Here is an 11534-nt window from a genome sequence, read left to right as displayed (position 1 = left end):
GTCGTGCAATGCAGGTTAGAGTTCCGTGGACCCAGGCTTGGCTGTGCACAAAGGATTTCCGCCGGAAGTGCACAGGGGCCGGAGTAGCTGCAAAGTCGCGGTTCCCAGCAATGCAGCCCAGCGAGGTGAGGCAAGGACTTACCTCCACCAAACTTGGGCTGAAGAGTCACTGGACTGTGGGGGTCACTTGGACAGAGTCGCTGGATTCGAGGGACCTCGCTCGTCGTGCTGAGAGGAGACCCAAGGGACCGGTAATGCAGCTTTTTGGTGCCTGCGGTTGCAGGGGGAAGATTCCGTCGACCCACGGGAGATTTCTTCGGAGCTTCTGGTGCAGAGAGGAGGCAGGCTACCCCCACAGCATGCACAAGCAGGAAAACAGTCGAGAAGGCGGCAGGATCAGCGTTACAGAGTTGCAGTAGTCGTCTTTGCTACTATGTTGCAGGTTTGCAGGCTTCCAGCGAGGTCAGCAGTCGATTCCTTATCAGAAGGTGAAGAGAGAGATGCAGAGGAACTCGGATGAGCTCTTGCATTCGTTATCTAAAGTTTCCCCAGAGACCCTAAATAGCCAGAAAACAGGGTTTGGCTACCTAGGAGAGAGGATAGGCTGGCAACACCTGAAGGAGCCTATCACAAGGAGTCTCTGACGTCACCTGGTGGCACTGGCCACTCAGAGCAGTCCAGTGTGCCAGCAGCACCTCTGTTTCCAAGATGGCAGAGGTCTGGAGCACACTGGAGGAGCTCTGGACACCTCCCAGGGGAGGTGCAGGTCAGGGGAGTGGTCACTCCCCTTTCCTTTGTCCAGTTTTGCGCCAGAGCAGGGGCTAAGGGGTCCCTGAACCGGTGTAGACTGGCTTATGCAGAATTGGGCACATCTGTGCCCAACAAAGCATTTCCAGAGGCTGGGGGAGGCTACTCCTCCCCTGCCTTCACACCATTTTCCAAAGGGAGAGGGTGTCACACCCTCTCTCAGAGGAAGTTCTTTGTTCTGCCATCCTGGGCCAGGCCTGGCTGGACCCCAGGAGGGCAGCTGCCTGTCTGAGGGGTTGGCAGCAGCAGCAGCTGCAGTGAAACCCCAGGAAGGGCAGTTTGGCAGTACCAGGGTCTGTGCTACAGACCACTGGGATCATGGGATTGTGCCAACTATGCCAGGATGGTATAGAGGGGGCAATTCCATGATCATAGACATGTTACATGGCCATATTCGGAGTTACCATGGTGAAGCTACATATAGGTAGTGACCTATATGTAGTGCACGCGTGTAATGATGTCCCCGCACTCACAAAGTTCAGGGAATTGGCTCTGAACAATGTGGGGGCACCTTGGCTAGTGCCAGGGTGCCCTCACACTAAGTTACTTTGCACCTAACCTTTACCAGGTAAAGGTTAGACATATAGGTGACTTATAAGTTACTTAAGTGCAGTGTAAAATGGCTGTGAAATAACGTGGACGTTATTTCACTCAGGCTGCAGTGGCAGGCCTGTGTAAGAATTGTCAGAGCTCCCTATGGGTGGCAAAAGAAATGCTGCAGCCCATAGGGATCTCCTGGAACCCCAATACCCTGGGTACCTCAGTACCATATACTAGGGAATTATAAGGGTGTTCCAGTAAGCCAATGTAAATTGGTAAAAATGGTCACTAGCCTGTTAGTGACAATTTGAAAGTAATGAGAGAGCATAACCACTGAGGTTCTGTTTAGCAGAGCCTCAGTGAGACAGTTAGGCACCACACAGGGAACATATACATGCACACCTATGAGCACTGGGGCCCTGTGTGACAGGGTCCCAGTGACACATACATATAGGCCACAAACCTATGAGCACTGGGGTCCTGACCAGCAGGATCCCAGTGACACATAACAAACATACTGAAAACATAGTGTCTTCACTATGAGCACTGAGGCCTGGCTATCAGGATCCCAGTGAGACAGTGAAAACAGTGACAAACACCCTGACATACACTCACAAACAGGCCAAAAGTGGGGGTAACAAGGCTAGAAAGAGGCTACCTTCTCACAAATTCTAATTAGATGTACTTTTCTGGCTGATAAAAGAGGCTCCTGCCCCACAGCACATGGGGCGGAGAGTGTATGATGTTAATGAACGAGACACAGCAGCGTTTTACATTTGTTCGATATGTTTATCTATGGTAATCGAATAAACTCAAACGAAAAATGCAATTTTTTAGAAAACAATGCAATAGAGTACGATTTCATCATGACAACACTGGCCTTTGGGCTCATTGATCTATTACACCTCATGAAACGCTTATCTCACACAGCAGGTGTTCGTGGCCCAGTGGTTAAGTCCCTGAAATAGAAATCCATTGGGGTCTCTCGCGCTGGTTTGAATCCTGCTGACTGGCGTGAGCCTTTTGGCACATTCTTCCTTTGCTCTTCACCATCTATCATTTAAACCTGTTTTCTCGCAGCTCCGTCCATTTTCTCTCCTCAGCTCTTAAGATTCGTCTTCCACCCATTTACACCAACATTTGCTTTTCTTCTGTCAAGTTGGAAATAACACTTATCTCCTTGCGTTGGATCCAGAAGTACTTCTACCATTTCTCCGCCGCTCATCTACTTCGCTTACCTTGCTCTCCAGCTCCAGCTTTGTCTGCTCTTGTGTTTCTCTTGAGTTTTCCCGCAAACACCCCACTCCCCTTTCTCCCTTCTACTGGTCTTGATGCAAAAGTAACAGAAGAAGTTCTTCCAATTCACAGACTGCGCCTACTTATACTTTAGTCACAGAGGAGGTGAGAAAAACACACTGCACGTGCTTAATTAGTCAGGGTGGGTAACCGAGGAAGGTGTCACGTGAGTGTGAGCATCTGTGATAGAAGTAAAACTATTGGTGAGATGCTATTTTCAATTGCCTTTGATGTTCTCCACCAGCTTCAGGAAGGATGTTTCTGTAAGGTCTGACCTCAAATCTGCCACTGACGCCTGGGAGAGAGAAGCCGATACCATTGGGGGGAAGAAATGAAGGGCATCAGCCCCTCTCTGGAAGAGATGAGGTTCCTTGACTGAAAGCTGAAGGAGGCACATTCAGCTTTTGTCAGAGAGCCCAAGTAGCTCGCCGTGATTGTATAGTGGTTAGTACTCTGCGTTGTGACCGCAGCAACCTTGGTTCGAATCCGAGTCACGGCATTGTGGGTGGCAATGTCACAGCAGTTGGGCGTCTCTTTTTCTTTTACCACATAATTATAAAGGCGATAGTGATTTCACAAATTAAATAGTATCAAAATGTTTATTCGCTCTAAAAGTGCGCTAGATTGCTTCGGCTCAGATCCTGCCTCCTTGAAAGTGGCAAGACAATGTAACTGAAAGCAAATTTGTGTCTTCACAAAAGCACATTAGAAGCATTGCATTCTGGACCTCACATCGAGAGCCAGTAATGCTAGCAGGAAGATGTACCCTTTAAGGTACCACAAGGATGCCCAGGCCATCACTCGCTAAGAGCAGAGGGATTTCCGCTCAGCCCCATATTGCCAGCCACAAATACATTGGGAGAAGACATCTTTGAATCTGAAGGCGCAGCAGTAGTTAAGGGGGCGCTGCTGAAAAGGAGTCCAAATTAATAGGGTTTTGCAAAGCTTTTTGGGTACAGCCTGGGTACACATCTCTGTAGAATCTACAGGTGAACGAAGTCGCTGAGTGAGGTGTTAAGAAGGAAGCAGTCTGGCTAGTAAGGGAAACAGATCATAACAGTTAGGGGCACATTTACTAGAAGTAGCGAAGGGCCTGCTGCGCCAAAATTTGCAGCACAGCGCTGCATCACTTCTAAAATGCAGTGATGCACCATATTTAAAAGAATACGGCGCATCCCTGTGTCTCTCTCTGCCCTGGTGCTAAAATAGCTGCCGAGCGCCAACACAGCCATCCTTGTGCCATGGTGCAAGGATGGCTGTGTTGCGGGGAAGATTGTTTTTATGCAGGAAGGGGCACCATCCTGCACAAAAACTATCTTTAATGGCAATCTGCTCTGTCAATGTGAGCTGCAGAGTGAACAGCGCCACCAGAGTGTCACAAAAAGTGATGCTCCAGTGGGACTTGTAAATATGCCCCTAAATTTCTTGAAAAAAATAAGCAGGAATGTCTGGCAAGAAGAAGCCAGGAGCAATGCATTTCAATCAGCAAATACTTGTCAGTCAGTGATCCTTACACGTACATAGTTAAACATTTTTCATTTGGAAATCATTGCTACTTTGACAAAGAAAGAAAGAGAATTTAATAGTCAAATCATGCAGCTGGGATTAAAAACTTCCTACTGCAAATATGGTGGCTTTTATATGCTACAGCATTTAAGTTCTACCGATGGGTCTTCAATATCTTCTGTTTCCCTAAAGAATACTGTTGGTGCAAAATTAACACTAAAATTACCATTTTCTATATTCCTCATTTTAAAGTATTTTATTTAGTAAAACATTTGTTTTACTGCAAATATTATTTTGGATATTTGCTTTTGGACATAACTTTCATATAAAACCCTTGCATACCCAAATGAAATTAGGAAACACCACAAAGATAAGGACTAACCCACCTTTTCTTGTCACATTTCATGTACTGTTCTTTACATGGACATTTGCTAACACGTTAATTTGTCTTTTTCCAGGATTTCAGCATTTCATTCTGACTTCTTCAACTGTATTACTGTTAATCCTGTTATACCCCCTCATGCCTTCCACCAAACACTTTCTTGGCTCGTTTTACCAAAATAAGAGGCAGAAGCACTTTAAGAATTTTCCGACTTGCAATTTTAGAGTGAATGTGGTGTGAGGCATGTGATGGAAGAAATGTACTGGTAGAAGGTGTTTATGGCAGTGCTTGGGGGATTTAAGAGATGAGAGTTGCATTCACTAGAGCGGAGTAAGCACTGCTGTCTGCTCTTAGTCCTCCACCCAAAAAACCCACTCCCCAAAGAGCAGCACCGGTGCAGTAAAGGCGATGTATGGTCTGCTGGGGACTGCTGGTGTAAGGATAAATGTACTGGTGGTGTATAGTGTTCAGGCATTCACTGTAGGGTGTGAATGGTGCAGGTGCAGTAGGTGACAGTGAACCACGTAGGGGGTGTAGCAGGTGCTATATCCTGCAGATGGTGCTGTAGGCGGTGTGAATGGTGTGGGGTGTGTGGAAGTTTAAATTGTCACAACAAAAAATAATTGTATCTATTGAGAATCTGTGTGGTGTCATACTGTGTACCTTCTGTTGCTCAAAGAAATGGTTGTAGGATGTTTGTGGTGTAACATTTCCCACATGATTTATGGGTGCAAGTGGCATAGTATGTTGAGGGTATCAGAGACGATAAAGAGGTTGTAGATTGTAATCAAGGGTGTAGATTATAGGTGTAGTGTAGCTGGTGGAGGATTGTTAATGGAGGAAGCAGTGGGGTGCAGGGCAGGCAGTGTGAAGGATGTGTTGGTGTCAGCTATATGAGGAAGTAACAGGTGTAGGTGTTTAAAATATGCTGTTTGGTGTAGCGTGTGAGAGTGATGTAATGTGATTGCATAGTGGTTAGTGTTTATGCAGTTTAGGTTCTAAATAGAGGTAGAGGGTAGCGGTGATGTTGTCTTCATGGTGTGAATGATGGGAGCTGGTCATCGTATGTAGATGGCTTGGAATAAAGGTATAGGTGCTTCTGGTGTAGGGTGTCAATGGAAAGAGCACCAATGAATTGGGTGGTGTATGATAGGGTATATATTCGGTGAAGGGGTAATTTGTATGTATCGGTTAGGTTGATGTAAGGTGTGGTTGTTAGTTAATTTGCATGTAGTGTAGGGTGGAATGTGGTATAGGTGGTAGTGTAGATGATGTTACACATTTTTTCTCTGTGGCTGCAGCAGTGCTGGTTATTCATCCATCCTTCACACACCTGCTGCTGCTTTTGTTTAATCCATCATCTCTCGATCTCTGCCTGTCTTTAAATGGCTGTACTCTTTTGATTCTACAAGTCAGAAGAATGTGACAGTACAGGAAATCAAATGTGTAGTTTACTAACAATATGAATGATGAAAGGACGAGGGACAGATTAGAAATAACCATCTGCTTGGTTTTAGAAATGGACACAACAGACTGGTGTACTCGTGTGAGGACAGGAAAACTGCGGCCCAGAAAGAGCAAAATAGAGAAGAGAGTGTGAAAGTGCTTTTCCATCTTTGTGCTGTACGTCAGCACTGTGTCTGCTGTGTATGAGCTCTGTGTCTGCTGCCTGCATGTGAGCTCTGTGCCTGCTGTATGTGAGCTCTGTCTCTGCTGCCTTATTTGAGCCCTGTGTCTGCTGCCTGTATGTGAGCTATGTGTCTGCTGCCTGTATGTGAGCTCTGTGTCTGCTGACTGTGTGTGAGCTCTGTGTCTGCTGCCTGTATGTGAGCTCTGTGTCTGCTGCCTGTAATTGAGCCCTGTGTCTGCTGCCTTTATGTGAGCTCTGTGCCTTTTCTCTGCACAGTATGTACTCACAAGCATCGCGGACGCCCGGGCCTCCTGCAACACAATCAGTCTCTTAAAGAGCATTCACATGCATCAGTAATTGTGGAGCATCAGAAACCAGAGAAGAAGAAAGACTCCGTTGAAATAGCGCCCTCTGCGCCAGGATGTGTTAAAATGTGTATTAATCTTGGGATCAGTCGAAGAGAAGTTTGAAAAAGTTTCTTAAAAGTCTACGCAGGTTTTACATTTATTCGCATCTGTTCCTGTACACTCTACCGTGGGATCAAAATAAGTGATGAAGTTTGACTCTGGTGGTCGCCTCCCTCATCCAGATGAAGTTGCATGAACAGAATTCTAATTAGACGTCCTTTTCTGGCTGATAAAAGAGGCTCCTGCCCCACAGCACATGGGGCGGAGAGTGTATGATGTTAATGAACGAGACACAGCAGCGTTTTACATTTGTTCGATATGTTTATCTATGGTAATCGAATAAACTAAAAACGAAAAATGCAATTTTTTAGAAAAGAATGCAATAGAGTACCATTTCATCATGACAACACTGGCCTTTGGACTCATTGATCTATTACACCTCATGAAACTCTGATTTCACACAACAGGTGTTTGTGGCCCAGTGGTTAAGTCCCTGAACTAGAAATCCATTGGGGTCTCTTGCGCAGGTTCGAATCCTGCTGACTGCGGTGAGACTTTTGGCACATTCTGCCTTTGCTCTTCACCATCTATCATTTAAACCTGTTTTCTCTCAGCTCCGTCCATTTTCTCTACTCAGCTCTTAAGATTCGTCTTCCACCCATTTACACCAACATTTGCTTTTCTTCTGTCAAGTTGGAAATAACACTTATCTCCTTGCGTTGGATCCAGAAGTACTTCTACCATTTCTCCGCCGCTCATCTACTTCGCTTACCTTGTTCTCCAGCTCCAGCTTTGTCTGCTCTTGTGTTTCTCTTGAGTTTTCCCGCAAACACCCCACTCCCCTTTCTCCCTTCTACTGGTCTTGATGCAAAAGTAACAGAAGAAGTTCTTCCAATTCACTGACTGCGCCTACTTATACTTTAGTCACAGAGGAGGTAAGAAAAACACACTGCACGTGCTTAATTAGTCAGGGTGGGTAACCGAGGAAGGTGTCACGTGAGTATGAGCATCTGTGATAGAAGTAAAACAATTGGTGAGATGCTATTTTCAATTGCCTTTGATGTTCTCCACCAGCTTGAGGAAGGATGTTTCGGTAAGGTCTGACCTCAAATCTGACACCGAAGCCTGGGAGAGAGAAGCCCATACCATTGGGGGGAAGAAATGAAGGGCATCAGCCCATCTCTGGAAGAGATGAGGTTGCTTGACTGAAAGCTGAAGGAGGCACATTCAGCAGTCGTCAGAGAGCCCAAGTAGCTTGCCGTGATCGTATAGTGGTTAGTACTCTGAGTTGTGGCCACAGCAACCTCTGTTCGAATCCGAGTCACAGCATTGAGGGTGGCAATGTCATGTCGGTTGGGCGTCTCCTTTTCTTTTACCACATAATTATAAAGGCGATAGTGATTTCACATATTAAATAGTATCAAAATGTTTATTCGCTCTAAAAGTGCGCTAGATTGCTTCGGCTCAGATCCTGCCTCCTAGAAAGTGGCAAGACAATGTAACTAAAAGCAAATTTGTGTCTTCACAAAAGCACATTAGAAGCCTTGCATTCTGGACCTCACATCGAGAGCCAGTAATGCTAGCAGGAAGATATCCCCTTTAAGGTACCACAAGGATGCCCAGGCCATCCCTCGCTAATAGCAGAGGGATTTCCGTTCAGCCCCATATTGCCAGCCAGAAATACATTGGGAGAAGCCATCTTTGAATCTTAAGGCGCAGCAGTATTTAAGGGGGCGCTGCTGAAAAGGAGTCCAAATTAATATGGTTTTGCAAAGCTTTTTGAGTACAGCCTGGAGACACATCTCTGTAGAATCTACAGGTGAACTAAGTCGCTGAGTGAGGTGTTAAGAAGGAAGCAGTCTGGCTAGTAAGGGTAAAAGATCATAACAGTTAGGGGCATATTTACTAGAAGTAGCGAAGCGCCTGCTGTGCCAAAATTTGCAGCACAGCTCTGCATCACTTCTAAAATGCAGTGATGCACCATATTTAAAAGAATATGGCGCATCCCTGTGTCTCTCTCTGCCCTGGTGCTAAAATAGCTGCCGAGCGCCAACAAAGCCATCCTTGTGCCATGGTGCAAGGATGGCTGTGTTGCGGGGAAGATTGTTTTTATGCAGGAAGGGGCACCATCCTGCACAAAAACTATCTTTAATGGCAATCTGCTCCGTCAATGTGAGCTGCAGAGTGCACAGCGCCACCAGAGTGTCACAAAAAGTAATGCTCCAGTGGGACTTGTAAATATGCCCCTAAATTTCTTGAAAAAAAGAAGCAGGAATGTCTGGCAAGAAGAAGCCAGGAGCAATGCATTTCAATCAGCAAATACTTGTCAGTCAGTGATCCTTACACGTACAGAGTTAAACATTTTGGGCTGGGCTGCTTTGCTTGGCTTGTATCCCTGGGCTCTGATGCTGTGTAACTGTTCACACCAGTGCCGTGCCATGACTGAGTCGTTACTGTTAAGGGGATGCATAAGAAACCGCTTCCGCTCATCACGATCAGGGCCAATCCGCCCGCGGTGATCTTTTATTTTTCATAAGAGCAGCATTTTTCATTTTACGATGCAATTAGTTAGCAAATCTGACAACTAAACATACATTATTGAGGTGAATAAAAAAGGAAATATGAAAAAGTGACACAGAGAAAAAAATCTAATGCGGCCAACGTGGGGCTCGAACCCACACCCCCAAGGTTAAGAGTCTCATGCGCTATCGACTGAGCTAGCTGGGGACCTACGTACCTAGTTTCAATATACCTTAAATATTCAGTCACGTCATCGCAGGAGTGCACCACTGCAGTAGGATGATCGTGCGTACATAGTGCTACAGCAGACCCTCTAAGCCTAAGGAAAAGTAGACTACAAACAGTTGCCAAGGGCTCATTCCATCCTCTATTCTTTGCGCTGGGATGCTTTGCTTGGCCTGTATCCCTGGGCGTCTGATGCTGTGTAACTGTTCACACCTGTGCCGTGCCATGACTGAGACGTTACTGTTAAGGGGATGCATGAGAATCCGCTTCCGCTCATCACGATCAGGGCCAATCCCCCGCAGTGATCTTTTATTCTTCATAAGAGCAGCATTTTCAATTTTGCGATGCTATTAGTTAGCAAATCTGACAACTAAACATACATTATTGAGGTGAATAAAATAGGAAATAGGAAAATATGACACAGAGAAAAAAATCTCTTGCACCCAACATGTGGCTCAAACCCACGTCCCTGAGATTATGAGTCTCATGCACTACCGATTGAGCTAGCCAGGCACCTCAAACACTACTTTCAAAATACCATAGATATTCAGTACCTAAATCACTGCCTCGCACAACTGCAGTAGGATGATCGTGTGTACACAATACCACAGCAGACCCTCTAAGCCTAAGGAAAAGTAGACTACAAACAGTTGCCAAGGGCTCATTCCATCCTCTCTTCCCCGCGCTGGGCTGCTTTGCTTGTCCTGTATCCCTGGGCATCTGATGCTGTGTAACTGTTCACACCAGTGCGGTGCCGTGACGGAGGTGTTACTGTTAAGGGGATGCATGAGAAACCGCTTCCACTCATCACGATCAGGGCCAATCTGCCCCGCGGTGATCTTTTATTCTTCATAAAAGCATAATTTTCCAGTTTGCGATGCTATTAGTTAGCAAATCTGACAACTAAACATACATTATTGAGGTGAATAAAATAGGAAATAGGAAAAATTGACACAGAGAAAAAAAAATCACTTGTGCCCAATGTGGGGCTCAAACCCATGACCCTGAAATTAAGAGTTTCATGCTCTAACAAGTGAGCTAACAACGTATCTGAAACACTACTTTCAAAATACCATAAATATTCATTACCTCAAGCGCTGGAGTGCACCTTTGCAGTAGGATGATCGTGCGTAGATAGTGCTATAGCAGACCCTCTAAGCCTAAGGAAAAGTAGACTACAAACAGTTGCCAAGGGCTCATTCCATCCTCTGTTCCCGCGCTGGCCTGCTTTGCTTGGCCTGTATCCCTGGGCGTCTGATGCTGTGTAACTGTTCACACCAGTCACATGCACTCAGGTCCAGAATTATAGCACCGGAATGGGTGGGAGTGGAGGCAGGCTGAGGGCTGGGGTATTCCTTAATGGAGAAACTTTTCTATTTCTCATGTCAGATCGGAACTTTACCCAGACAAGATCGGGGTCAGAAGGCGATCAGTGCAGCTCGTCTCGAGTTGTACCTGCGCATCTGCTCTCTGAAATCGTAACAACATAAAACAGCATGGCCAAGAAACGTCGCGCAATCAGTGCTGTAGCGTCTTTCAACCAGTTCTGTACATTAGGTCACGTGAAGCGCTGTGCAACCAGTGCTGTGCGAGAGATGTCATGAAGCGCCGTGCAACCTGTGCTGTGCAGGTGATGTCACGAAGCGCTGTGCAACCAGTGCAGTGCAGGAAATGTCATGAAGCGCCGTGCAACCAGTGCTGTGCAGGAGATGTCATGAAGCGCCGTGCACCCTGTGCAGGAAATGTCATGAAGCGCTGTGCAACCAGTGCTGTGCAGGAGATGTCGTGAAGCGCCGTGCAACCTGTGCTGTGCAGGAGATGTCATGAAGCACCATGCAAGCAGTGCAGGAATTGTCATGAAGAGCTGCACCAGCTGTAGGGGTCAGGGCATGGATTGGTACAACGACGCATGCGCCATCACCACATACTCCTTAACCCTTTACCTTTTGGAGTGTCTCCGCTCCACCGTACACAAACCGTGCCCACTGTTATTAACCCTTCACTTTTCGTAGATGCTCTTCTGGGTATCACCTACTCCAGGTCTAGGATCAGCAACTTGACAAATCTCAGGAAGAAATTATTCACTATTTAAGATCAGCACTTTCTGGTCCCTCAAACAATCCCTCCCCAGAACCATCCGCCCCCATTAACAACTCACCCATGAATATCTAATAGGAACTTCGCCGCTCGCTCCATTATCTGCATGCATGAGAAACCGCTT

At 46.2% G+C, this 11534-nt stretch overlaps 1 non-coding gene across 1 annotated transcript; it reads left to right on the top strand.

The window, feature by feature from the left end:
- Positions 1 to 3070: 3070 nt before the first annotated feature.
- On the top strand, positions 3071 to 3142 carry TRNAH-GUG (transfer RNA histidin (anticodon GUG)). The gene has a single exon. It is a non-coding gene; the product is annotated as a tRNA-His (tRNA).
- The last annotated feature ends 8392 nt before the right edge of the window (positions 3143 to 11534 follow it).

Source organism: Pleurodeles waltl, chromosome 12, assembly GCF_031143425.1.
Source record: "Pleurodeles waltl isolate 20211129_DDA chromosome 12, aPleWal1.hap1.20221129, whole genome shotgun sequence".
Lineage (NCBI taxonomy): Eukaryota > Metazoa > Chordata > Amphibia > Caudata > Salamandridae > Pleurodeles > Pleurodeles waltl.
The sequence above is the reverse complement of the archived record's forward strand: the minus strand, read 5'-3'. Positions and strand labels throughout refer to the sequence as shown.